This window comes from Ictidomys tridecemlineatus, chromosome 10, assembly GCF_052094955.1.
Source record: "Ictidomys tridecemlineatus isolate mIctTri1 chromosome 10, mIctTri1.hap1, whole genome shotgun sequence".
Taxonomy (NCBI): Eukaryota; Metazoa; Chordata; class Mammalia; order Rodentia; family Sciuridae; genus Ictidomys; species Ictidomys tridecemlineatus.
In genome coordinates this window covers 39,551,718-39,578,044 of record NC_135486.1, presented here as the reverse complement: position 1 = coordinate 39,578,044, position 26,327 = coordinate 39,551,718, and the positions used below count along the sequence as shown (strand labels likewise).

The following is a 26,327-nucleotide window of genomic DNA, read 5'->3' as shown; positions in this document are numbered from 1 at the left end:
CTTGTCCCTTATCCCTACCTGCAGGTGCACCATACACTTGAGATTTCCAGGACCTTTGCTCACTATTTGCTCAGCCTGAAGTGGCCTGCCCTCCTTCCCTCCCACCCAACCCTATCTCTACTCTGGCAAATAGCTTCTCTCTCTCTCTCTCTCTTTCTACGTGCATTTAAAATGTTACCTCTACAATTTCCCCAGATAGTATGGATGAGTTTTGGTCAGCTTTTTCACTGCTGTGATCAAAAGACACAACAAGAACAATTTCAGAGGAGGAAAAATTTATTTGGGGGCTCACAGGTTCAGAGGTCTCAGTCCATAGATGGCCAACTCCATGGCTCTGGGCCCAAGGCCAGGCAGAATATCATGGCTGAAGAGTATGGTGGAGAAAAGGGGCTCAAGAAATCGCACCAGGAAGCAGAGAGAGAGAGAGAGAGACCTCTCCTAACTAGGACAAAATATAAACCCCCAAAGCACATTCCCCAGGGATCCACCTCCAGCAGCCACACCTTAACAGACTACAGTTACCACCAGGTTAATTCCTATCAGGGGATTAATGCACTGATTAGATCAAACCTTTTGTAACACTCATTTTATCTCTAAACTTTCTTGCATCATCTCATACATAAGCTTTTGGGAGACATATAACCTAAACCGTAACAGGATAGCTTCTCCTTTGTTCTTTTGGTAATCTGCTCAATTACTCCAAATTGCCTAATTTATTTATATATTTGTCTCTGTCAAAAGATTTTGAGGGGCTGGGGTGGTGAGCTCAGGTGGTACACAGCACTTGCCTAGCATGTGGAGGCCCTGGGTTTAATTCTGAACACCGCCTATAAATAAATAGATAAAATAAAGGTCCATAAACTTTGAGTCTCAAGAAGATCTGTGTCTTGGTCACCTTTTGACCTCTATGACCTAGTCCATATTAGGCACTCTACAAATGATGAGTTAATATAGGGGTAAGTTCTGGACCCTTACCCAGTTGTGCTGCATACTGTCACCTGCCTCTATCCCGCAGTGGTCAAAGGCAATTTCTGGAGTCAGCTGGGTCCAAATTCCAGTTCTGACCCCCTGGCAAGTTTACCATGGCCTCTCACTGGAGACTAACTTTATCTATTCTCTCTAGGATTTATCTCCTCACTTATAAAATGGGAATAGTAATACTATTTACTTACCTCAAAGGATTAAATCCTGATAATTAAATGAGATTAATGTATGTTAAGGGACAGTGCAGGGCCTGGCTAATAGCAAGCACTCAGTAACTTGCATTATTATTAGCTTAGAAAACAGACTTCTAGTGTATTGATAACATTAATGGAGAAGTACATCTACAGACATGTACCTGTGTGAAGAGATGCATGGAAAAATGCTCACTGTGGTGATAATAGTGTTTCTTTTACTTATATTTTTTCTGTCTCATTGGTATTTATTTCACTATAAATACCATTTTTTTTTGTATACACTTAGCCTCTTCAACTGCCAAAATACACACACCCACACGTACGTACAAACAGTGCAACCCCCTGATACACAAACCCAGAAACACACAGAAAAACCACAAACATACATACTCCCTTAGGAGGCAGAAACTCAGTGCAGATGTGACCCAGCCTCGGGGACATTGAGAACGTGCTTGCTTAGAATGTTTAAACCTCAGGCCATCTCTGGCTCAAAGCCAACAGCCGGGTGGGCAGGCACACTGCCAGCCCTGGAACCAGGAAATGGCACCCCTGTACATCCAGAGCTCCAAGTAAACAACCAACCTGGGCGTCTGGAGACAGATTCCGTATGAAGTGCAGACCCTGCAGGAGAGGTGGGCTGTGCCAATCTTCAACCCACGGAGGTGAGGAGCAGAGGGCAGGAGTAATACACAGGAATTTGGAAAGTTAACTGCCTTCCTGACCAAGATTTTAAGAGGAAAAGGAACTAACTAGTTTCAGAAAATGATTTGCTTTTAGGTCCCCAAATTCAAGAAATACAGGAGGAACTGGATGGAGGGAGCTAAATCCCACATTTTCACTGGAAACTTTTCTTTCTTCCAGTGAACAAGAAAACTTGCAGTAACTTTTGAACTGGCCTTAGTGTTTAGGCCTCAGTTTTGCTGGAGTTTAATATCAACCTTGTTATATAAGCAGTCCGCTCCTTGGCAGAGTGTAATGTCACCAAGAAAAATCAAGTGTCACAATGACTTCCAGAAATGAAATCTGCTTTCTTGTTACAGGGATCAGATGATGTCAAGAAGTACCAGGACAGAAATGAGGCCGATTTCTGGACTCTTGAAGCAACCCTGAGCTTTGGAGAAGAATCTGGGGAGATTCAAAGCAAATAGAACAGAGCCTTGTCCAGGGTAAAGACCCTCAAAGGGGACGCGTTGGTGCTCTGGTGCCAGTACGTGGTCTACATTCAGGATGGGGAGATCACCGTGTCAGGGAGCACCAAAGGTGCCCAGCTTAGGCCAGGAAAGGAAGAGGGAATTCCTTTGCCTAAAAGGACCTGATGTCTCCTCTCAAAAAGTTTACATTGTAGTTAAGGATACTAGATGGGCACATGTGGAAACAATTAAAAGAAAATTTCCAGTGTTCTGTTTTGAGCAGTAGAGATCCTAAAATGTTGAAGAAGTGTGAAAAATATAAAACCAGGGCCACCACAAACAAAACCTGTACACAGGGGCTGTATAGTATATGACCTATACAGCCGCATCTCTTTCAGGAAAAGAATTTGTGCTGTACAACTTAACACTGAGTTACATAGAGTACACTTCATGCATCATTGGTGGTCTCAGTCAACACCAGCTTAATGAGGGACCATTTTGGCAATCAGGGAAGGAGCAGTTGTAACATTAATAATCAAAATTTGGGGGCTGAGGTTGTAGCTCAGTGGTAGAACATTTGCCTAGCATGTGTGAGGCACTGGGTTCCATTCTCAGCACTGCATATAAATAAATAAAATAAAGGTCCATTGATAACTAAAAATATTTTTGAAACAAAGAAAGAAAAAAAGAAGAACTAGTGCTGCTTTAAAAAAATAATAACCAAAATTTTACTACCTTACAGCCTCCCTATCAAATCAAGGCCTCGGCCCTTCTTCCAACACCTCCCAATTTCCTAGTTCTTTCTTTTTTAATTGAAAAATAGGTAGGTATCACAAAATTTACCCCTCTAAAGTGTAAATTCAGTGCCTTTTAGTATATTCATAAGGTTGTATAACCATCAACACTATCTAGTTCCAGAACATTTTTATAACTGAAAAAGAAACCCAACACCCATACAGTGATTTCCTGTACCCACCTCCTCCCAGCCCCTGACAGCCACCAATCTGCTTCCTGACTGTATGGATGGTCTGTTGGGTATTCCATATAGATGGAGCCATATGACCTGAGGCCTTTTGTGTCTTTTCTTAACATCATGTTGTCAAGGTGTATCCATGTTGCAGCATGTTTTTGGTGCTTTCTCTATTTTCCCAGTTATTTCTGGTCATCCCAGGTGATGGCTTCCAAGTGCTAAGACTTGAATCTACCATAGACATCTATCCGCTCCCCAGAAGCCACTTGGAGGAAGAACCTCACAGCTGCTACCTCTGTCAGAACTGGAAATCCATCAGTTCCTCTCTTCCCTGCAATGGAGATAGTGTCTGTCCAGACAGGGACATTGTCTCTCTCCCTAGCTGAGCGCTGCTTTTGTTCCTAGTCTGTAGGTCGTCTGTACTCCTAGCTTTTGGTCACACGTTTCTGGTTCTGAAGGCAGACCTGGTTTTCCATTTCCCCATCTTTCTCATCCTGATTCTAGAAACCTGCGCTGGGAGGAAGCCCAAAACTAAACAAAACTTTTATCTTCATCTGGGTTTCCCCAAACACATCCTAAGACAAGAACTGGTGTGAAATTGATTTTTTTTAAAAGGGAAAACCAGTAAGAGAGTGAGAAAGTGGGACAGGGAACATGTGAAATCAACAAGGATGTGAAGTCCACAAAGGGTAACTTGAGCTCAATCCCACAGAGTAGTGACAGACCTCAAGGTATGGTGTTTATCCTCTGCATCTGTCAGTCATTGGTTAAGAGCTGTTCTCTGGGCAGGTAAAGTACAGGCCCTTCAGTTTTCTGTGGCACCAGGCAAAAGGGGTCCTGGCAGGCTGAGAGCAACCCTTTGACGTGGAGATACTGGTGCCACTGTTAGCAGTAAAAGCATACATTTTTGCTTCATTCCTTTGTGAGGTCCCCTTTTCTCACAAACATATCATCAGAATCTCTAACCTCATCTAGCACAGTGCCAACACTTGGTATATGTTGACTGACTAATGGATAGAAAGATAGACCTCACCAGAGGCCAAAAAGTAATTTTCTTTATGGTCATAAATTTCAATCATTTGAAAAAACAGAATACATTGTATACATCCCTGGCTCACTCTTTTCCACTTACTGTACACTTGGGCATGTGCAAAAGAAAGTGAAGCCAGTACCTGTTACACTATTGATGTAAAAGAAGGTAACTTAGAGGCTGGGAAAAACCTGCTTATGAGAAGTTACAGGTGAAAAACCTGATTGTCAACGAAGAGTTCAGTGTTTGATAAGCCAGGGATTCGGGATAATGTACTATGTGCTAGAGATTCCTCTTGGGTGTCTGGAATGAGTCTCATTTTCTTCTTTTCCATGGTGCTCTGATTGGGCATGCTACCGAGTCTCTGTTTTTCTGTTTCCTCACCAGCTCTGCCCATTTCCCAAGGTGATGGAAAGGTGAAATCATACACGTGAAAGGTCTTGAGAAGCACAAGTTGCTCACAAATATAATATAGATTTTAAATGGCTTTTGACTTTTTAAAGGGGGTCTTGGGCAACAAAGAAGAAAATCCTGGAACAGTGAGGCTGAGAAAGTACCCTTGGGTATCCTTGGGTACCAGCTGAGTCTCTGTGGGAATTGACCCGTGATCCCAGGCCTGACCAGAGATGGTACATGCATTAACCCCAACATTAGCCGTGACATTAGACCTTCCAGGCGACAGCTGGGCTAATCATTAAAGGGACTCCAACAGAACAGAAGTTAAGAGAGAAGGCAAAGGGGAATGTAAGAAAGGGTGAGTTGGAGAAGCCAGAAATAGAAGAAAATGTGTGTGGGGTAGAGAGGAAGAGACAAGTGTAAGACAGAGACAGAAAAAGATGTGGAGTAAACTGATAAAGAAGTGGAGATGAAGGGGAGAGGAAACAAGAGGAGATAGTTCCGGAGATGATGGGCACCACTGGCAGCTGCTCCTGTGACATCCATGACATGGACTCCTCAGGCACTGGTTCCATGGCAGATGCCACACTCAACACATTCTCGTCAGAGCCCTGCTCTCAACTCTTGGTATACCTGCCCCAATTATTTCAGGGAGAAAAAGTTGAGGAGGGTCTCCAAGGCAACCCGATCTTGACTCCTCCCACCCCAGGTCTCCTGCAGGCCGTGGGCAGAAGGTGGCCAGCACAACCAGAAAGTAGAGGGTATGACCCAGCCAGCAAACAGAGGGCTCTCAGTTAGTGTGCCAGCCTGTAAATTGTCCTTTTGTTTTGCAGGCTTTACAGAACACGGTTTTATTTCATGTGACTGTGCTATTTCAGGAGGAGTAAATATTGCCGGCGGTCTGTTTAAAAAGGCCAATGACCTGAAATGTTGTTTTTTTTTTTTTAATTTTTTTTCTTTTCTTTCCCGTTTGAATCATCTCCAAGAAGCAGGCCTGCCCAAGCATCATGCAGTTTTAATTTGTTACCTTTCAATTCCAACCTTCCCTTTTTGTCTTATGATATTTGAGGCTGACCAACAAAAGGGGGCAAAGATATAGAGATAAAGAGGTGAAGTGCTGGCCCAGGCTTAGGGACAGAAGCAAGAGATGTCCAGGGTGTCACCAGAAGAGCGCAGGGAGTCCTCAGCTTTCTGCTGCCTTCACTGCTTCCGGAGCTGGTGTTTGACCTATAATTATAGTCTCTTTCCACTGATTTCCTCTGTGAAAATAGCAACATTCAGACTAAGTGCAGTGTAGGAAAAAAAAACACTACATAAAGAATCAGGGATTTATAAATACAGTTAAAATTACAGGATTGTTACCCCCATGGTTTAGTTCTCTAAAGAGAGGGCTGGGAAGAGGGAGCACAGTTCTTCAAACTTGACTCAGGTCCTAAAATACCCAGGTGTGACTCTTTGGGAGGCAAGTCAAGCAGAGATTCACTGCAGGTTCCCCCCCTCCCCATGAATGCAAAAACATTGTCTTTAAAAACAAGAAGAAGAAAAAGAAGGCTGTTCTTGGCCAGGATTTTTATTTGACTTCTTGAGGATTCTCACTTGCCATTTATTTGTTCAGTTTCTTCTCATCAAACTTATTATCTCTAAGAACAGAGAGGGGGAGAGGATATCTATGTCTTGGTCCTAGACCTGTCCGTCTTCTGGGGCCTTCATTCATTCCCTGGGGCAAACAATGCGTTCATGTTGGAATTTTCATCTTATATGACCCAGCACTCTGGTCCCAGCTGGTCCACACTGGCTCTTTTGAGGGCTGTCTTAACTTGGAGCAGATGAGAAATTGTTGGCTAAGTTCATTTCTGGTGATGGAGACAGATGGAAATACAGGCATGGAAATGGAGACAGCCTCTCTACAGTGAAAGAGAAGAAAGCCACCGTGAGTGAGGAAAAGAGACCAGAGACAGAGACAAAGGTTTGGTGCCCTGAAGTCTCTGGTTCCTGTGGTTCCCAAGGCTTGGATCCATGTCCCCCTAGCTTTTGCTCAGTTCAGAGAGTCAACTTTTACATGGATTTCATGAGCTAGTACTTTCCCTCTTTTGCCTGAATTGGTTCATGTGGGAGTTCGGATGTGTGTGACCAAAAGTCTTAACATAATAATGCAAGTGCCAAGAATTCTGCAGAGAAGTTGACAAAGCAATAGTTTCATTGCAACATCTGAAGTTGGTTTCACAAGGGTTAAGGGCACACTGCTCTACTTTTCAGAAAGACAAGTGTTAAGAGAAGAATGAATTTATCTCAAGTAGCATTTATGACCCAATAATTGAAAAAGAGGAGGAAACTGGGAGGGAAGCCCGGGGCCTGGCCTCTGCCTTCATGTGACTCACCTACAAGCTTTCCAGATAGCCGATCTTCAGAAAAGGCTACCATATTTACCTTCCCATCGCCCGTGACATTGTCTTAACTCTCACTGTGGAATCTGCAGTTGGCCACCGAGAGCTGCAGAGCTGACTGCCCATCTTCAGCATCACTGTCTTTCCTGAGCTTAGAGTTGACACCTCCCTGCAGAGTGATCCCAATACTCTCTGGGCGTCAGAGAAGCAAATGTAATGGCCTGGCATGATGGTGTAGAAAATGTCCTACACTGGGAATCTTAGCACTTGGATTGCAGCCCAAGTTTTGTCACCCACCATTTACAGGAACAAGCTAAGACCCTGGATCTAGCTTCTCATCTGCTAAATAAGGAATTGGGCCTGATGATCTCTGAAGCCCCTTTCAGCTCTCAATTCTAACTATTAAGTCAACTATGGGCTTAGAATTTTTCTCTACAATGACCAGTATTTGCTTATCACCAAAAATAGGATAAGAAAGAGAGAACAACAAATCAATTTTTAAAAAATATTTAAGGTGATATGATTTTTTTTAGAAAACTCAGGTTATTTCTAATATACCATTAGGTTTTTAAAAAATAACAGGTTTATTGTATAAAAAATGCAAATACAAATAAATACAAATAAACAAAAGAACTTAATCTAACCTGTAATCCTTCAGAGATAATATCTATTAATGTTTATGTATATAAATTAAAATACTTTCTATAAGCATGTTATAGAGGGTATCACCCAAATTTTATGTATTAGGAACTTAATCCCCAAAGTCATATAGTAATTATATTTGGAGATGGGGCCATTGGGAGGATTAGATGAGGTCATGGGTGTGGGGCCTTTTTATAATAAGAGAAAGTAGAGCTAGCATGATTCCTGTTTCTTGCCATGTGATACCCTCTACCATGTCAAGATCCAGCAGGAAGGCCCTCACCAGATGCCAGGTGAGGTTGGCACCATGCTGTTGGACTTCCAGAAACATAAGGTGAATAAACTTCCATTCTTTATAAATCACCTGGTCTGTGGTATTCAGTTATAGAAACAACAACAAAATAGCCTAAAACAACATGCAAATACATTTTTTCTTTAAGAAAATAGGATCAGACTATCCATTCTATTTTTCAAGTTGATCTTGACATTTAACAAAAAATTGAAAAAACATTTTTTAATGTTAAAACATATACTTACATAGCATTGACTTCAATTGCTACATGGTAATCTGGTGTTTGGGGTGACCTGAATTTATTTAAACAATCTCTTATGGCTGGATAGTTGGATAGATTTATTTTTCGGTTAGTATTACCAATATTATAAACATACCTTGTGCAAACATGTATGTTTTTTTAGGCTTCTGAGTGAGCAGCAAGCAGCAACTCAGCATGATTAGGGAGATAGAGGTATCACACCCCTTCTTTGTGGATTCCTGTGTTGTGCAAGCTCTCTCAGGTTGCAGTGAATGATTTGATTTCTCTCTACCATGCACCCTCTACCATTCCAGTCACAACTGATTACACTGCCATCTACTTCTCCTGTAATGGAGCTATCTGGAAGCAGACCAAAAGCCTCTGAGGTGTCTGGCAGGAGACCTATTCCCTAAGACAATTTCATATTCTGGCTGGACACTGGGCAAGCTGAACAAATTCTCCCTCATTAAATGCAACTATGAGTAGCCTCAGTAGCAAGGGCAGGAGCAGACATGGTGCTGGATTCAAGGGTTGAACCCCATCAACTGAAGCTACCAGTGAGTCCCTCACAACCCGATAAGAAGAAATGTCTGCCAGTGTGGTTCCCAGAGCCACCTTCCCTGACTCCAGGTGACTGAGCCAGGAAGATAAAGGTGTGACCTTCTGGAACCTGAGAATATGGAGCCTGACTCCATCATTTCTTACCTGTATGATCTTTGGCTCGTCCCATCACCTTCCTGTTCCATGTTTCTCCATCTGAAAATGAGAATATTGAAACCTACTACAAAAGATCACTGTGGCAAATAAATAGGGGGGGGGATAAATAAATAAACAAATAAACAAATAAACAAATAAATAAATATATTCCTTTAGAAGAATGCCTGTCATACAGCTGATATTATCATGCCTCTGCCAGCAAGCTGGATTGTACCTAGAATCTCAGGAGTTTAAAGGGTCTCACAGGTCACTGATATCCACAAGGACAAACTAACGACTTCAGATATCCTAGTATTAGTTTACTCTGTAAGTGCTCCTGATTCCTCCAGCAGATTGGTGAACTCCTTGAGTTCATGTCCATGTCCACTGTGCCCTCCACTGTGGGTTGCACAGGGCAGTGCTCAATCTGTGATGGATTCTGCTGACTGGTCGGAAAGCCTTCTCCTTGCAGACCCAGCACAGCCGGTTTGGATCAGTGTGTAGCGGGCAGCTGGGCCAACAGCCTAGCTCCCCTCCCCCCAGGGCAGCCTTCCAGAATCAGTGCTCCCTGGAGGGCAAAGCACCAGCAGCCCTCACAGCAAGCAGAAACCTCTGGCTGTATGCAGAGCCAAAGCCTTGCAACTGGAAGTTGTTGTCGCCTACTTTGCTTTGCAGGCTTACAAAAACATCCCATTGAAGCTAGCCCAGAACCTCCATTGGCATGTGCCAGAGCTGACAAAATGTAGAGCTAAATCTGTTTTGAGGACACCTCCTTCCAGAAAGGCAGGATGCTTGCCTGATTCCTAAGTGGAACCCCCAAGTCACCACACTGTGTCTTCCCTCTTTGATGTATTCCTGAGCCTAGAACCCCAGGCCAATAATGGAATGAAGTCAATGAATATTGATGGTCCTTTCCACCCTTTCCACCTCCTCCGGACACATCTGCTGACCTACCTGTGCCACCAAACATGGGCCTGATTGCCCAGCAACTACCATCACTCCAGTTTCATGTTAGCTGTAGAAAAGTCTTCTAAACAGGACAGCTAGAACAGAAGGAGCTCCACAGCACCCACAGCAAGTTTAGAATTCAAGGTTTCAGTGGGAAAAGATTCAATTTGCTTTTAACATTACTTAGTGCTGGATATTCTACTGGGTGTGTTGCATAATCATATTAACAGCTAAGGCATAGCACAACCACCTGATGACTGCTATGCCAAGCATCTTACACACACTAACTCATTTAATCATTATCAAAAACCATTGATTTGGACTGGGAATGTGGTTCAGTGGTAGAGTGCTTACCCAGCATGCATAAAGTCCTGAGTTTGATCCTTAGCACCAAAATAAAAAAATAAATTGAAGTTAGATAGTAAATTCACTTCATTTTACAGATGATAAAACTGAAGCACAATAACTCGTTTTCAAGGCCTTACAGCTACTAAATGACATACCTGGATGTGCACATAATCCCTATTCAAAAGATTTACAGTTCAAGTTCAACTAGGATCAGGTATGCATGTAGACATTTAATTCTTATGGTATCACTACTAGTGAGGCTAATGCGGTTCCATTCTATGGATGAGAAAACTGAAGCTCCGACAGGTTAAATATGTTCAAATCACATAACTAACAAGTGGCAAATATCGTGCCAACTTTGTCTAGCTCCACCATACCATGGCACAGGAAGAAAACCTTGTAAAATGACAGGAAAATACTCAGTGAGTTTGCAAAGGAAGTGACTGTAAGATTACAAAAGTTGGGAATGTGTAAATCGAGTCTGCTGGAGGTAGAACTCAGGCCCAGCAAAGGGTGGAGGCTCTAGACCCAAACTTCTGTTTATCTGTCCTGTAGCTACTTTCAAACCACACCAATTAGCCAGATGGGTAAAGATTTAAGTCTGTCAGTGGCAAATTTCTAAATGCCTTTTAGACAGGTGAACCTTGCAATGCTGGGAGGAAAAAAAAAAAAGGCTCTTAATGCAGCCAAATCTCAATTGGAAAAATCTCAAAACTCTTCTCACCCTCCCACTCACTTCCTAAACTATCTCATTTGGGAGAGGGGGTACCAGGATTGAACTTAGGGGCATTTGACCACTGAGCCACATCGCCAGCCCTATTTTATATTTTATTTAGAGACAGGGTCTCACTGAGTTGCTTAGCACCTTGCTTTTGCTGAAGCTGGCTTTGAACTTGCCATCCTCCTGCCTCAGCCTCCCGAGCCACAGGGATTACAGACATGCGCCACTACACCTGGCACTATCTCATTTTTTTATCTTCTTATCTCCTATGCCCCTGAGGTTTTTCAGCCCAGCTTCAAGTTATCTGTAATTCCAGGTAGTTGCAAACCTAGAGTCACATACCTGCAAGGAGCCTCAGAGAGGACTCACTGCCTTTGTCTGTTTTAAATCTACTTCAAGGGCTGGGGTTGGGGCTCCGTGGTAGACCACTTGCCTAGCATGTGTGAGGCACTGGGTTCAATTCTCAGCAACACATATAAATAAATAAAGTCCACTGACAACTAAAAATTATTTTTAAAAAAAATCTACTTCAAGCAATAGTTACTTCTCTTTGGATGTTTAGTCATTTTCTTTCTGCCTGAAGTAGGTTTGCTCTTTAGTGGGGCTGAGTGACCGGCTAGTGGCAGAGTTATTTTAGGCATCTGGAGGTAGCTCCTTACAAATACTTTGTTGGCCAATCCCCTACTACCACCACCAGCAGCCCAGGTCCTTATGGGAGGATCAGAGGGTCTATCCCGCCTTTTCCAAACCCAAAGGTACTCTTTGAAGGATCACCAGGAGTACAGAAATAAATAGGATGTATTCAGAAACTCACACGAAGATAACAACAATACCACGGGACTGTCAGTAATCTGGAACACCTGTATGAGCTTGCAAAGCAGAAACTATCCGTGCCTTCAGGGGTCCAGAAATCTCACCAAGGAAAAGGCCCCAGGAAGGAACTGGGGCCCAGAGAACCTGCAGGCCTGGAAGGCAGCATGGTTTTTCCATTGAAGGCAGGTGGCACAGGTTTTGCAATCTGACCTTTCCCCTGCTCCCCGTGAGACTACAACCACAGACACACCTTGGCATTCCCAGGCTTTATTTTCATTGTACAGGTGTCTGGGTGGCTCCCCACAATAAAGAGGAAATGAATGATGACTATAAAATTAAATTGTATTTTAGATCGATCTTTATCATCTTTTCCAGGCACTAATTGATTATCTCGCTCCTTGCAGATTGACTAAGTCTGACCAATAGAATAGAGCCATATGCTGAGCTCAGCATCTCCAGTCTCATCCCCATGGTAGCTGCCTTCCCAGTTGTGGCACTGCTGATGCCCGAAGCTCCCTAGATAACGATTTGTCTATGGCACCAGTAGGCAAAACAGGACACCAATAATCTTAGTTGCACATCAGTAGTTTCTCAACAGAAGTTAACAGCAGGTACTAATTCAATGTCTACTAAGTGTCAGGTACTCTGGTGAGTGCTCCAGGTGCATTAGCCAGTGAATCAGTATGTCACCGCCATTTTACAGATGAGAAAATCACAGAGGTTAAGTCACTGCCATTGACTGGTGAACTGAAAGACTGCCTCATTACTGACATCTCCCATGCACCTTGAACAGGCTAGACCCAGGAAGATGTTCAACATGAATTCTTTGCCGGGCATGTGGCTCAGTGGTAGAGTGCTTGCCTAGCATGTGTGAGGCTCCAGGTTCCAACCCCAGCACTGCAAAGCAACCACAACAACAAAATATTAAATGGATGAATGGACAGGTTCTAAATGGTGCAGCAAAGCTCAGAGAGGAAAATGTAAACAGGGAAGCAGAGAGGAATATATTCTGCAGGCTAAGTAGAAGAGCTGTGGTAATCGACAGCTGTTTCAGCCTTCCCTTTCTATGTGTACTTATTCCATTGAGCATTTTGAATGGGAAGTGTCTAACTACTCTGTGGGAGTACGTACTGGTTGCTAATTTTGGAACACTTGTGAATCCTGGGTCCAGAGTCATGACCAAGATTGGTGAGTCATACTCCCCATGCAGAGCACCTCCACATAGGCTGTCAGGATAACCAGCAGTCTCCAGTGTGTCCCCTGCTCAGGCTGTGTCATTTTACCTTCTTTTTTAAGATAATATTTTTTTAGTTGTTGACAGATCTTTATTTTATTTATATGCAGTGCTGAAAATCGAAGCCAGTGCCTCACACATACTAAGCAAGTGCTCTACCACTGAGCTACATCCTAGCTCTCATTTTACCTGAAGCTGAGGGTGGGGTCAGGGTAACAGCAGACTTCTGGATATCCCTGCCCTTTGGAAATCTAGAGGCTACATAGGCTCTCCTGGGGACCTCCTCCTCTTTCCTCCCATTCTCCTAGAGGAGTTCATCCCTCCCCCAGGATATCACAGCGGCAGGCAATGTTTCCATCTGCCCCACTGTGTCTCTCCAGGTAGGTGTGTAAAAGAACCCATCACCAGGTGACTAGTTAGCCTCTTTACCAAAGGGCACATCCCATCCCATCCTCAGAGAAAAAGGTTTAGAAGAATAAGTGCTCCAGAGACAGAATCTACACATTGGGTTGAAGTCACACAATGGCACAAAGAGCTGGGGTAGAAAGAAGCAGAGTACGGGGGACAAGACAGAGAGGGAAGTGGCTTGGCACCTATCACAGACTCTTGGGTACTTAAAACACAACCTGCTGGCTCTCTTTCTTATTGTGGGTTTTTCAGGCTCCTTTGCCTGGTCATGCTAGATGGCTGAATTCTTGCTCCTAAGTCTTTCAACTGGAAGCGATGTAGAGCCAGGGAGAAAGAAAATCCAAAGCAAGTTGCTGTGCTTGTGAACTACCGTGATCAAGTTCTGATAAGTGAAGTGGTGAGTTTCATCCTCTCTTCAGATTTTGACTTTGATCATTTCTACCCTCCTTTTAAAATAAAGAATGGAGGCTGAGACAGGAAGATTGTGAGTTCAAAACCACCCTTAACCACAGTGAGGCACTAAGCAACTCAGTGAGACCCTATCTCTAAATAAAACACAAAATAGGGCTGGGGATGGGACTCATGGTCGAGTGTCCCTGAGTTCAATCCCTGGTACCAATACAAATAAAAAATAAATAAATGATATAGAAAAATGGGCTGGGAGTGGAGGTGTGCACCTGTAATCCCAGGAGCTTGGGAGGCTGAGGCAGGAGTATCCCAAGTTCAAAGCCAGCCTCAGCAACTTACAATGCCCTGTCTCAAAATTGAAAAAAAAAAATTAAAAATGGGCTAAGGATGTGGATCAGTGGTTAAGCACCCCTGGTTTCAATCCTTGGCACAATAATAATAATAATTTAAAAATAGAGGACAGAGAGTGGATCGAATTTGAATGTGTGAGGAGGATCTGACTGAATGAGCAGATGCATGCATGCATACTCCAAACACCAATTCCTCAGCCTAAAGTTCCCCCATAATTTCATTCCTCCTGACCAAACTGCATAAAGCAGGCATAAGAACAGAGAGAAGCATGCTTTTAAAAATAGATCTGACTTAGTAGTCTTTAAATAACCAAGGATTATGATATGGGAGGGGACTACTTTGCATCTCCTTCTCAACGAAGAACAGAACTGCCTCCAAGCTAAAGTGATTCGGGGTTGCTAAGAAAGATGTTATAAAAGGTAAGAAAACTGCTAAACCAGATAAATATCTTTTTTTGAACTACCATCTTATTTGACTAGGATGATTATTGAAATATAGCCTACCTTGACTCCAAGGGGTAGAACAAATCCTCCGTATCCAGTGTGGCCCCAGCCCAGCAGCACGGGGAGCTTGTTACAGTGCAGGCTCTCCTTTTGAACAAAGTGTCCAGGTTAAGTATGAACCTGAAAGAATGAAGCACTAGGCTCAATGACCTTCTCAGATTTCTCCTCCTTGAGGAGATGAACGTCCCCTAGGGTGAGAGGTTGGGTAGCCCCGCTGTGGAGGAGGCCCTTGACTGCTAAGGCAGTCTGAGGTGCACTGGTGTCCCCTCCCACGCCATGGCTTTCCACATGTCTGTGTTTCCAGGTCACCTTTCTCCTCAGCCACAATGGTACCACAGCTGCCGGTCCCTGAACACATACCAGACTCCCCACAGCAAATTCCTGGCAAACCACAGTGTGTAAGAGATCATCAGAGCCTTCCTCAGAGTCGTGGATGACTCCCTTATGGTTTGGAGGTGAAGTGTTCCCCAAAATTCACGTGTGAGATAGTGCAAGAAGGTTTAGAGGAGAAATGATTGGGTTATAAGAACCTTAACTCAATCAGTGAATCAATCCCTTGAAAGGATTATCTGAGTGGGTTATCTGGATTAACTAAAGGCAGGTCGGGTGTGGCTGGAGGAGGTGGGCATGGGGGTGTGTGTGGCTTTGGGGTATATATTTTGTATCTGGTGAATAGTCTCTCTCTGTTTCCTGATCATCATGTGAGCTGCTTCCCTCCGCCACACTCTTCTGCTTCACCTTGAGCCCCAAGGAATGGAACTAGCTGCCTATGGACTGAACCTCTGAAATCATGAACCCCCAAATATACTTTTCCTCATCTACAGTTGCTCTGATCAGACCTTTAGTTGCAGAGTGAAAAAGCTGGCTAGAACAATCTGTATACCTCCCTACTCATTCATCTGGGGGCCACTGGACTGGAAAGGGTCCTCATCTGTTAAAGAATCATAAAGCAACTCATATTTGCTATAAAGTGTTAAAAAGTTATTGCATAAATTATTCATAAATACAAGTGAGAAAAAGAGCACCCAAATCTAATGTGAGGGTGGAGGGGGTACTCAAAATATGGCCAACAACCCCCTATCAATCTACCTCAGAGGCATGCACGGAGGAATATTTGCCGAGCTGTGGAGGTGAACTGCTATCTTAGCTCAGGCCGTCCTAACAAAATACCATGGACTGGGAGGTGTAAACATCAGATGTTTGTTTTCTTACAGTCTAGAGAGACTGGAAGTCCAAGATTCAAGTGCCACCAGATTCAGATCTTGGCAATGACTCTCTCCTTGGCTTGGAGATGGCTGCTTTCTTGTTGAGTCTTCCCATGACCTGTCCACAGTGTATACCCATGGAGAGAGAGAGAGAAAGCAAGCTCTGGTCTCTCTAAACCTCTCTTATATGGGCACTAATCCTATCATGGGAGCTCTACCTCAGGACTCATTGAAACCTAATTATCTCCTTAAGGTCCTCCCTCCAAATACATTCGAAGTGGGGATTAGGACTTGAACTTGTAAATTTGGGAGGCACAGTCCATAACAACTACTAAAGTAATAGACTTCAAAGAGCCTGTTTTCTAATCTGTGTTTCTTAAATTCTTGACTAATATTATTAGCATACTTTAAGATTATATGTAATAAAAATGAAAACATTTTAATTTTGCATCTTTATAATTAATGCTATGGACATGCAATTCATTACGCTATAAGGGCCTCTTAACATCACTGGGCTGTGGTCCCATGACCAGATCAAAGAGGAGCTGCACGGAATATTTACTGACAGTAAAGAAAGCAGTAGAGATCAGGGGCTCCAGAGTTAGAATGAGCTGGTTCAAATGTGATTCTATGCCTTCCTACCTGTGACCTTTACAAACTTTGATTTCCTAGTCTATGAAATGGAGAGATTTAGTGTTCCTTTCATCATTAAGTATCGTTATAGAGTCATTGTGGGGATTAAATTAAGTAACACATGAAAATCCCTGTCACTAAGTAGACATTGAATACACTGTAGCTATTGCTATTGTTGCAGTTGATATCATTAATCATGATATTTATACTTCCCGGCACATATGTGTTCTTTCTGCTATCAGCCTGATACCTCCAAGGAGCAGGGATTAAGATTCTCTCAATAGACTCCCTCTCACCTTCCTGAGTGTCTTCTGCTTATATCAGGGTGCACCCAGTCCTTGGAGGGCACAAGAACTATTGTGGCCCCTTGTCTGCTTATTGGCCCAGAGAACTCCTCCAGAGTCCTGAGCTCCCAATAAAACTTGCAGCACAAGTTAGGACTTGTTTTTTAGGAAGCCAGGAGTCCTGCTCTACCTATATAACCCTCATCGCCCCACCCTGCTAAGACTGATCTCCACTTACACTTTGAGGGTTACACCCTGCCCACCTTCCTTTACATAATTCTATCTATGAGTGCACACGTGTTGCATTAGTCAGGGTTCTTCAGTAGAACAGAACCAATAGAATATATATAAAATTATAACAGGATATTTATTAGACTGGCTCACATGTCAGAGGCTGGATAGTCCCACAATGGTCATCTGCATGCTGGAGAGTCAGGGAAATCAGTAGCTGCTCAGTCTAAGAACCTGGAAGCCTTCAGTAACAGAGAGACCAATCATGCAGTCCCAGTCTGAAGGCTGAAGGGACTGAAAGCCCCCTGAGAACAGCTGATATAATCTGTGTTCATAGCCTAAAGAATCTGGAGTGCTGTCCACAGGCAGCAGTGGCAGAAAAAAAACTCAAGAAGGATTGAGCATGCACGTGTGTGAGATTTACCTTTCTTCCACTTTTTCTTCCATGTGAACCCCAGCCTGCTGTATGATACCACCCATGCTCAGGGCAGATCTTCCCCACTTGTTTGCTAACCCCCATGCCTCTCTTTAGAAGCACCCTCACAGATGCACTAGAATGGACCTCTATCAAGTTTCTAGGTGTCCTTCAATCTAGTCAAGTTGAAGACCAAGATTAAGGATGCATATCATGCAAAGGCCTTGAAGGCCATGATCTTTCTTTCATTTTGACTTTCATTTCTGACAACAGGCACTTTAGAATGTGCCCAGAATTTCAAGGATGGGTCCCTTTCACTCTTCCAGAATAGCAAGAAATATCATTTCTACCCTGCCCCTGGGACCCTATCCATGCTTAGTGACATCAAAATTTATTGTCCTACATCCGTGGAAGACCCCCATCCCCAAAGTCCTCATCCCAATGCCTTGGACCAGTGCTCTTAAACCAAAGGAATGGCTTGGCCTGCTGGGTAAAGACCTCGAGCACTGCTCCTCTCCTAAATCCACTCCCAGTCAATCACCTAGTTATCTTTTCCAGGAAGCTTCCCATCTTCTTTCCCAAGCCAAGGTGGGCTAGGGGCTATTGAGCTCCAATGAGCTCACATAGCACTCTGGCTCACCTCTGTCATTCCCCATTGTATTGCCATGATCTGTTTCCCTCTGCTTCCCACCCCAGATTGAGTTTCAGGAGGTCTGAGACTGAGGATTCGTTCTTCATCTCTGCATCCCCAGCACTTAGCACTGTGGCTACTACCAAGTGAGCATTGATACAGTTGAAAGAAACGGGGGGAGGAAGAAAGAAAACAAACTTAGGAAGTAAGAAAGGAAAAAAAAAAGAGGGGGTGGTGCTGGGGATATAGCTCAGTTGGTAGAATGCCTGCCTAGCATGCACAAGGCCCTGGGTTCAATCCCCAGCACCACAAAAAAAAATTTAAAAAATAAAGGAAGAAAGTAGTAGAAAAAAGGGTGAAAGAGTAAGGAGGGGAAAAAACCTGCCTAGGAAGAAGGAAATAACAATAGGCTGGAGGGAATTCTGTAGAATTCCCAGTGGCACGGACCAGTGAAGCTAAAACCCATCCTCCTCTATATTTAATCTTTCAACTTCCCCCTCCCTGTTATTAATATAAAAATGGAATGGGTTTATGTGAACTCATTAAAATCGTTGGCTAAATAGTCATGATGGTTCCTGGAGCCCTGGGTCATCAGCAAGCCCTATAAAAATACTTTCTACTGACAGCAGGGCATAAAACCATCATCAAACACAAACACTGAACTCTTTCCTGGTCACAGATACAGGCTCCACTCCACGGCCAAGGTCAGTCACTTCTTTTGTGTACATGAGTCCTCCACAGCTGACAAAAATTTCCACATACATCCATGAAGATGGGGAGAGGGGCCAAAAAGCTCTTAGGAATTCACTGGCAATAATCACCTTATAGGTATTGGCACAAGTGAAGAGAGGAAAAGGCCCAGAAAAATAAACAGCAAAACAGAACAGCCAGATAATCAAGAAGGCATCCATGTGTGTACACATACATACACACTCAACAGTTTTACTTCCCTAATAATGTTTTGCACAGATTAATAATTAAATGGCCTTGTGTGTTTTGAATAGAAGCCAACTCCTCGGCAAGGAGAGGTGACAAAGGAACATATCAACGAGGTCAACAGGAATGAGTTAGCCAGTCCACCATGCAGATAATCTAGAGATTCTTGAGTTCATTCCCTCTATTTCTCAAAAGTTTTGTTTAACTCATCATCTGTTTTTAACTCAAAATTTTGTTAAACTCAACATTTTAGAGATGGATTAGAGATGGGGTATGGAGAAAGTTTCCTATATAAATTTTGGCCTATTCCAGCTAATCTAGTCAATACAGAATAGAGTCAATCATCCGACCCTGAAAACTGAACCAAACTTTATTGGCTGTATTTGGAGAACAGCTTCCCTGAGCTTTTGGATCTAAACAAAGCATCTTCTCCCTTCAGCAGAGCGTGTCTTCTATAAATGCCCTGCCATCTCACTTAACAAAGTATTTCTCACGATTTGCTCTGTGATCAGGAATTTTGTTACGGATTGTAGAAATCATGTGGGAGTTATCTTCCAAGGTACTGGGAAAATGAGTGTAGGAAAATCTAATCTAGTATAGATAACTTTAAAAATAATGTTGAATGTCAATCTTGTCTCTAGGATGAGCAATAGATAAAAATTAAAGTTAACAGAGTCCAAAGGAGCCCGACTAGTGCTCAGGGAGGGAAGGTGGGGAAATGGGAAAGGAGATCATAGAGGAAGAAGGTGTCCTTGGACTCAGTGGGGAACCAAATCAAAGAAAGGCAGGTGCTTCCCAGGAGAGCAGAGTCTTGGGAGCAGGTGCCTGCTCACGCTTGTCCCTCCACACTCTATGCCCTTTCTTCCTCCTTCCCGCCCTCCTTTCTTTCCATTCACTTTTATTGACCACCTGTGTGTTAGATCCTGCATGGGGAGTGGGTATAAAGATAATAGAAGAGCCCTTAACCTCAAGTAATTAAGTAGTAAAGCTAATAACCAACAAGTTCAACAAACTAAATTATGTAACCATATCACGGGGCCTATGTTAATAAATGTGTCCTCGCCCAGTGGGCCTCAGTGGAGGACATGGGCATTTCTACCCAGCAGCCAAAAGTTCATGTAGCTGATTTCACTAACAAGCTGGTCCTCAAAATTTCTCCACGTCTATGCTTTGGAATAAAAGAGAATAAAGAGACCAGAAAACTAAGTGCAATAAAAGAATTTTGATTGGGTCTTGTTTGGGGGAAAAAAATGTTAGAAGACATATTGGGGAACATTTTGGAAAAAAAATTATGTGGATTGGGAATAGGCAACATTAGGTGAATATTATTAAGTTTATTACTTAAGGTGAATATGTAGGAAAATGTCCTTATTTTCAAGAGATGGTTGTTTTTCTTATATTGATATGGGTTAAAAGTGTGTGTGTATGTATATGGTAAAATGCAGACAACCTAAGTGAGAAATGTGTCAACAATACTATTCTTTTGAGTTTTCTACGTTTAAAATTTTTCATAATAAAAAATCTGATAATTTTCTCTTCTTGCAAGTTGTTGTAAAAGTGTCTGCAGTAGTGTGTCCATTCCCAATAAATAATCAGAGATGACATCTGTCATGGACCAGGTGATGCTTGAGTGCTAACGTGCATTTTCTTCAGTCCTCACAGCAACACTGCCTTGTATATGGACTGTCCTTTACAGAGGGGTACTTCATTCTGCCAAGCCTCAGTGTCCCCTCTGTGTGACTTACACACTTGGTAATTAGCAGAGCCAGATTCCAACATGGCTTTCATCTGGTTCCAGACTATCCACTCTTTTTTTTTTTTAATTTCTCACTGTTCTGGTGACTAAAACTTCTGGGATCAAGGCACCAGCAAAGCTGGTGTGTCTGGTGAGAGCTTGCTTTCTGGTTCATAGATGTAACTTTTTATGTCTTCCAATGACAAATGAAATGAGAGACCTCTCTGGGGCCTCTTTTACATGGTGTTAGTCTTATTTATTTATTTATTTTTCCCTCTAAAACAATTTTTTAAATTTGTTCTTTTTGGATATACATGAGTAGAGTGTATTTTGACATAGTATACAGACATGCTGTACAACTTCCCATTCTAGTGGTTGTACATGATGTGGAGTTTCGCTGGTCATGGATTCATATATAAACATGGCAAAGTAATGTCCGATTCATTCTACTGTCTTTCCTATTCCCATCCCCCTCCCTTTCCTTCATTCCTCTTTTAATCAAATGAACTTCTATTCTTCCCCTGCCCCCTTATTGTATGTTACCATCCACATATCAGAGAAAACATTGAGTATTTGGGTTTTGGGGGGTTGGCTTATTTCACTTAGCATGGTGAACTCTTTTTTTTTTTTCTGTGTGAAGTGTTGTTTATTAATTTTTTTAAAATTATAATTTGTTATGTATGACAGCAGAAAGTGAATTACAATTCATATTACACCTATAGAGCACAAATTTTCATGTCTCTGGTTGTACACAAAGTAGAGTCACACCATTCATGTCTTCATACATGTACTTAGGGTAATGATGTCCATCTCATTCCTCCATCATTCCTACCCCCCTGCCCCTTCCCTTCCCCTCACTCCACTTCGCTATATCTAGAGTTTGTCTAATCCTTTCATGCTCCTCCCCACAACACCATTATGAATCAGCCTCCTTATATCAGAGAAAATATTCCGCATTTGTTTTTTTGGGGATTAGCTAACTTCACTTAGCATTATATTCTCCAACTCCATGCATTTACTGCAAATGCTATGATTTTATTCTCTTTTAATGCTGAATAGTATTCCATTGTATATATATATATATACCACATTTTCATTATCCACTGAAGGGCCTCTAGGTTGGTTCCACACTTTAGCTATTATGAATTGTGCTGCTATAAGCATTGATGTGGCTGTGTCCCTGTAGTATTTTAACAGACTACCCACTCTTAACAGCAACCCTCTACTTACAGTCTCCCAGAAAAAGCCTTAAAACGAAACGCCTAGTATGAAGGAATGGTGACAGGGATCATTGCCATGGTGAGTGAGGGAAAGGTATGGAAAGAGGAAGTGGGAAAGGGAGACATGGCCTCACCCTATACGCTAAATTCCTCCCTAGATCATTGCTGTAAAGGGCAGCCTGTGAACCTGCGAGTACAAACAACCATTACAGGAGCCTTTCCTGGTTTGCTGGGGAACAGAAAGGCCTCCAGCATCTGCCAGGGGAGGAGAGACCTTGGTGAGTGAGGGAAACGGAAAACAAAGAGGAAGCGGGGAGGGACTGTGGCCTCACCGTATGGGCTTAAAATTGTTGGGGGCAAATTGAAGCTGTCAGACAGGGTATTTTTGACAGGAGCAGCAGACAAAATGTTTTCTGTTTAGTAGAAAAATTGCCATGCTGTTTCACATCACTAATGAGACCTGGAAAAATATCATGACTGAAAGATATAATGGTGTTTTCTTCCCACAAGGTGGCTTAATCAAGGTCTCATTGTGTCTGGAGTCTGAATGACTGGCCCACCACCATTCAGACGCAATTCAAGGCAATTTGAGAGAGCGGAGCAGGGCTGGGCTGCTGTGAGCCATCTCCGCCCTCTCACCTAGTCCCCTTCATGACCTGGGCCAGAGAGAGCAGAGGGCAGGGTGTGCCCAGCCAATTGGCTTTTTACAGGGATTTCAACTAAGACCTCAACCTTATTTGCCCTCGGCTCCAGCCTCCTGACTAACGAGCCCGTGCACATGGCAAAGCCTGAGTTGCTTAGCCAGCCTGGCAGACCCACCACGTACTCATCTAGGGTCAAGTTGTGCTTTGCTCTTGGTGTAGGAAGTGTAAGAATTGGAGAAATCATGTAAGAAGTCAGGAGGACGTAAACATTCCAAGCAGCAGTCTCCCAGGGATTTGGCATTAGAACAAAAGTCACTTTTTTCCTAAACCTCAACTTTTCCTCAGAGGACAGTTATCTTAAAGATGTACGTCCATTTAGTAGACTGATTAAGTCTGGATGAACCACTTAGGCAGTAGGGCAAAGGGCCCTTATGCAGAATGTGGGGACTGCACTGGGATGTTTGCTTTAGTTATTTTAAACAAACACAATCGTGCCAGCAGATCTCAAATTTCTAGAAAAGTCACAGCATTGCAACAACAGACCTTTCCTTCCACTGTGGACCAGGAGCACCACACTCTGAAGTTGGTCTCAGAAGACAAAGAGTTGAAGTCATTTCTGATGATTTCTGATAGGCAAAATTCATTTTGACTCAGAGGAAAAAGAAATTGAAAGGTACAGAAATGACTGCCATTTTAACAATCCCTAAATTAAAATTAACACTCCGAGGGGGGAACGTAGTGGTTAAGATAAGTAGTTTTCATGGGGGCATTATCTCCTAAAGGTGTCCCTCGTCCCAAATAGTACTCCCACCTCTAATCCACCCTGTGTATCACACATGACTATGAACATCCTATGAACTGCTGCAATTTCCCTCATTAAAAGTCTTTGTGACCCATTTCTCTCAACCAACCCCCCCCCACCTCACAACTGATCTCCCTTTCCCTGGATTCTCTCAGCGATAAAATGCCCTTCTTCCAGGGAACAATTTTTCTGAAAGGTTAGCATTCTCTCCTGCCCTTTACAATATAAAATGCACCCTCTTAATTTAGCCTACAAGGCTGGCCTGACCTTTGTCCTGTCCACTTGGCCCAGACATATCTGCTGCCACGCCTCCACACGCACCCTTTGTTCCTGTTACAGACTTCTCTGAATTTTCACCCTGTCTTTATTATGGCGTCTGTCTGTGCCTTTGTGCTCATGGCTTCTTAATCTAGAATGCTCTCCCTCCAAGTCCATAGAGTAAACTGAGGCTTGAAGATTCTGTATGAATCTTCACGAATAAACCACATCCTCAGCAGAGCCCATCCAGAACTCTCTCTCTTTCCACACACACACACACACACACACACACACACACACACACACCATTCCTCCTGCCTACCTCCCCAGCACACAGTGATCACACCACTTACCAGTACTTACTGTTCACACCTCTGCTGCCCACACAACACTAGGAGCACTTCCCTGGGGACAGAACCCATGAGGTGCTCATGTGTCTGCTGTGTCCTGCATCGCCTGTAAATCAGTACTTCCGTCTCTCTGAACACTTGTTTTATTTTCTGGGATGTTAAAATTTTGTTCTTCTAAACTGAAATATGCTTTAGGAAAGTCAATATTTTGTACTTTCTCCTTCCCCTTCACCAAGGTTTGGTTGCTCATTAATTAATATTTTAGTTGGTCCTTCAAGACGTCAACCTCAATTGTTTTCAAGTCTCTTAGCTTGTGTGTGTGTGTGTGTGTGTGTATGTACATATATATAGTTACCCAAAGACGGACTCCATTGCCCCCTGCCCCTGCTCCGCCACTCAGAGGCCTAGAATTTCTGTAAGATGAATGTTTTATGTTTGGAAGTTGCAGGGACGCAATGGCCTAACAGGATAAAAAGTCCTGGCATCATGCCCTGGCCACCTTCCCCATTGTCGGTCCTCCTGCTTGGCCTCTTCCCAGTCTGGGCTCTGTTCTCCCTTCCCAGGGCCAAAGGATTCAGAGACAACCCCAGATTTACACATTGAAGTCCTTCTGATTTTCTTGGTGTAACTCCTGTGGTCTGGCTCTTGCTGTTCCCGTAATACTCCATCAACAGGACCTGCAGCTCGGTAACTTACCACGGCTCAGTGAAGGGGGAAAAGGAATATAAATTGCTTCTTTTCAAAGTGACTTTGGAAACACTTTTCTTTCCCCCAGTGTCACCATTTCAGAAGTTCTAAAATGCAGGTCTGGAGAACAAGAAGAATGTGGAAAACACTCCCCTTGGCCTTCTGCCTGACACTCTTTATCACCTGAAGAGTCTAGTTGCCTGGAGGCCTTTAGCCAGGATGGCTGTATGCCAGTGTCCCCAGGCTGCCGGGGGAGGTGGGGGAGCTGCATTCACAATGGCCTCAGGGTTGGGACCTGCCATCAGGAAAGCAGCTGGCATCTTTACCCATCACCCTCCTTTCACCTTGAAGACCCCACCTTATCTTCCCGTGGCCATCTTGTCACAAACTACCCCTCAAAGGTCTTGGCAGAGAGCCAAGAATTTTGTTGAAGGAAATGAGTCTGGTTTCAATGTCAGGTCCCCCAGCACCCCAGCCTGTATCCTTCAGATCCTGGGCTTGAGTGTTATCAAGATGGGAAGCTAAATCCATGCAGCTATGCAGACTCAAGGAGTGGGAAGGTGTTAAGGACACAAGGACAAAGTCAAGGACTAGTTAGTTATTGGAGAGATGGACACACGTGGTCCCGGGCCAGCCTGGGAAGGACAATGTGATATCATCACTGTTAACCAAGGATGATCCAAACCAAATCCCAGATCCAAGAACCCCTCCAAGTATGTCTGTGGTGTGGGGTGTGGGGAGAGCCAAGCTGCTCACAGCATCTTGGAGACTATAATGGCAAGTGTTAGATCTCAGTCTGGGGATGTCTAGGTTTGGGGCAGGAAATAAAAGTTTGTATCTTAGTGAGAGAACACTGAATTATTCAAGGCAGGGTCTTGGTCCAAATCACAGAGCAGATTCATAACAAGGAATCAGGATACTTAAGTGGGCTACAGGCTGAGGGTATCTCCTCTTCTTCCTACTGAGTGCCAGGCCTGGTCCTAGACTTGGGCAGGACTAACCTTACAGATAGAGCTAGATGATCAACACCATAAGGAAGAGAACCAATCCTACCTCACTCTCTACTCAGTGAGTGCCTCGCACACAGTAGATGCTCAATGACCACTTTTTTTTTCAATAAAGGCATTTTTTTAGTTGTTGATAGACCTTTATTTATTTATATGTGGTGTTGAGAATTGAACCCAGTGCCTCACACATGCCAGGCAAGTGTGCTACCACTGAGCCACCACCTCAGCCCTCAATGACTACTTATTTAGTGAATAATCATTGTGTAATTTTGGGGGGGACAAAATCAGGATGCCTGGCTCAGCCTCTCTCCACTAAAAGAGCAGAGTCAGTCTTGGTCCTGTAGGTTCTATTACCAGGTGTCTGTCTAGACCTGTGGTGAGAGTATGTCCCCCCACAATTCATATCTTGGAAACTCATTCTGCCGCCATGTGGGGAGTTGGGAGGTGTTTGGGTCATGGCAGTGGGGCCCACATGAATAGATACTTCCTTTCTCATAGGAATGGGTTAGCTATTGGGGAGTCTGGCCTCTTTCTCTTCTGCATGTACCTGCTTGTCCTTCTTTCTGTCTGGAAGCCATGCACCATTGCTAAGCATC

At 43.4% G+C, this 26,327-nt stretch overlaps 2 long non-coding RNA genes across 2 annotated transcripts; one reads left to right on the top strand and one right to left on the bottom strand.

Annotated features, from left to right (window-relative positions):
• Positions 1-1,392: 1,392 nt before the first annotated feature.
• Positions 1,393-5,650, top strand: LOC144367212 (uncharacterized). The gene is made up of 2 exons (XR_013426539.1): positions 1,393-1,840; positions 2,219-5,650. It is a non-coding gene; the product is annotated as an uncharacterized LOC144367212 (long non-coding RNA).
• A 608-nt stretch (positions 5,651-6,258) lies between these two features.
• On the bottom strand, positions 6,259-9,535 carry LOC106145015 (uncharacterized). The gene is made up of 3 exons (XR_001229888.4): positions 9,195-9,535; positions 8,969-9,019; positions 6,259-6,608 (listed from the first exon to the last, which is right to left on the bottom strand). It is a non-coding gene; the product is annotated as an uncharacterized LOC106145015 (long non-coding RNA).
• Positions 9,536-26,327: the final 16,792 nt, after the last annotated feature.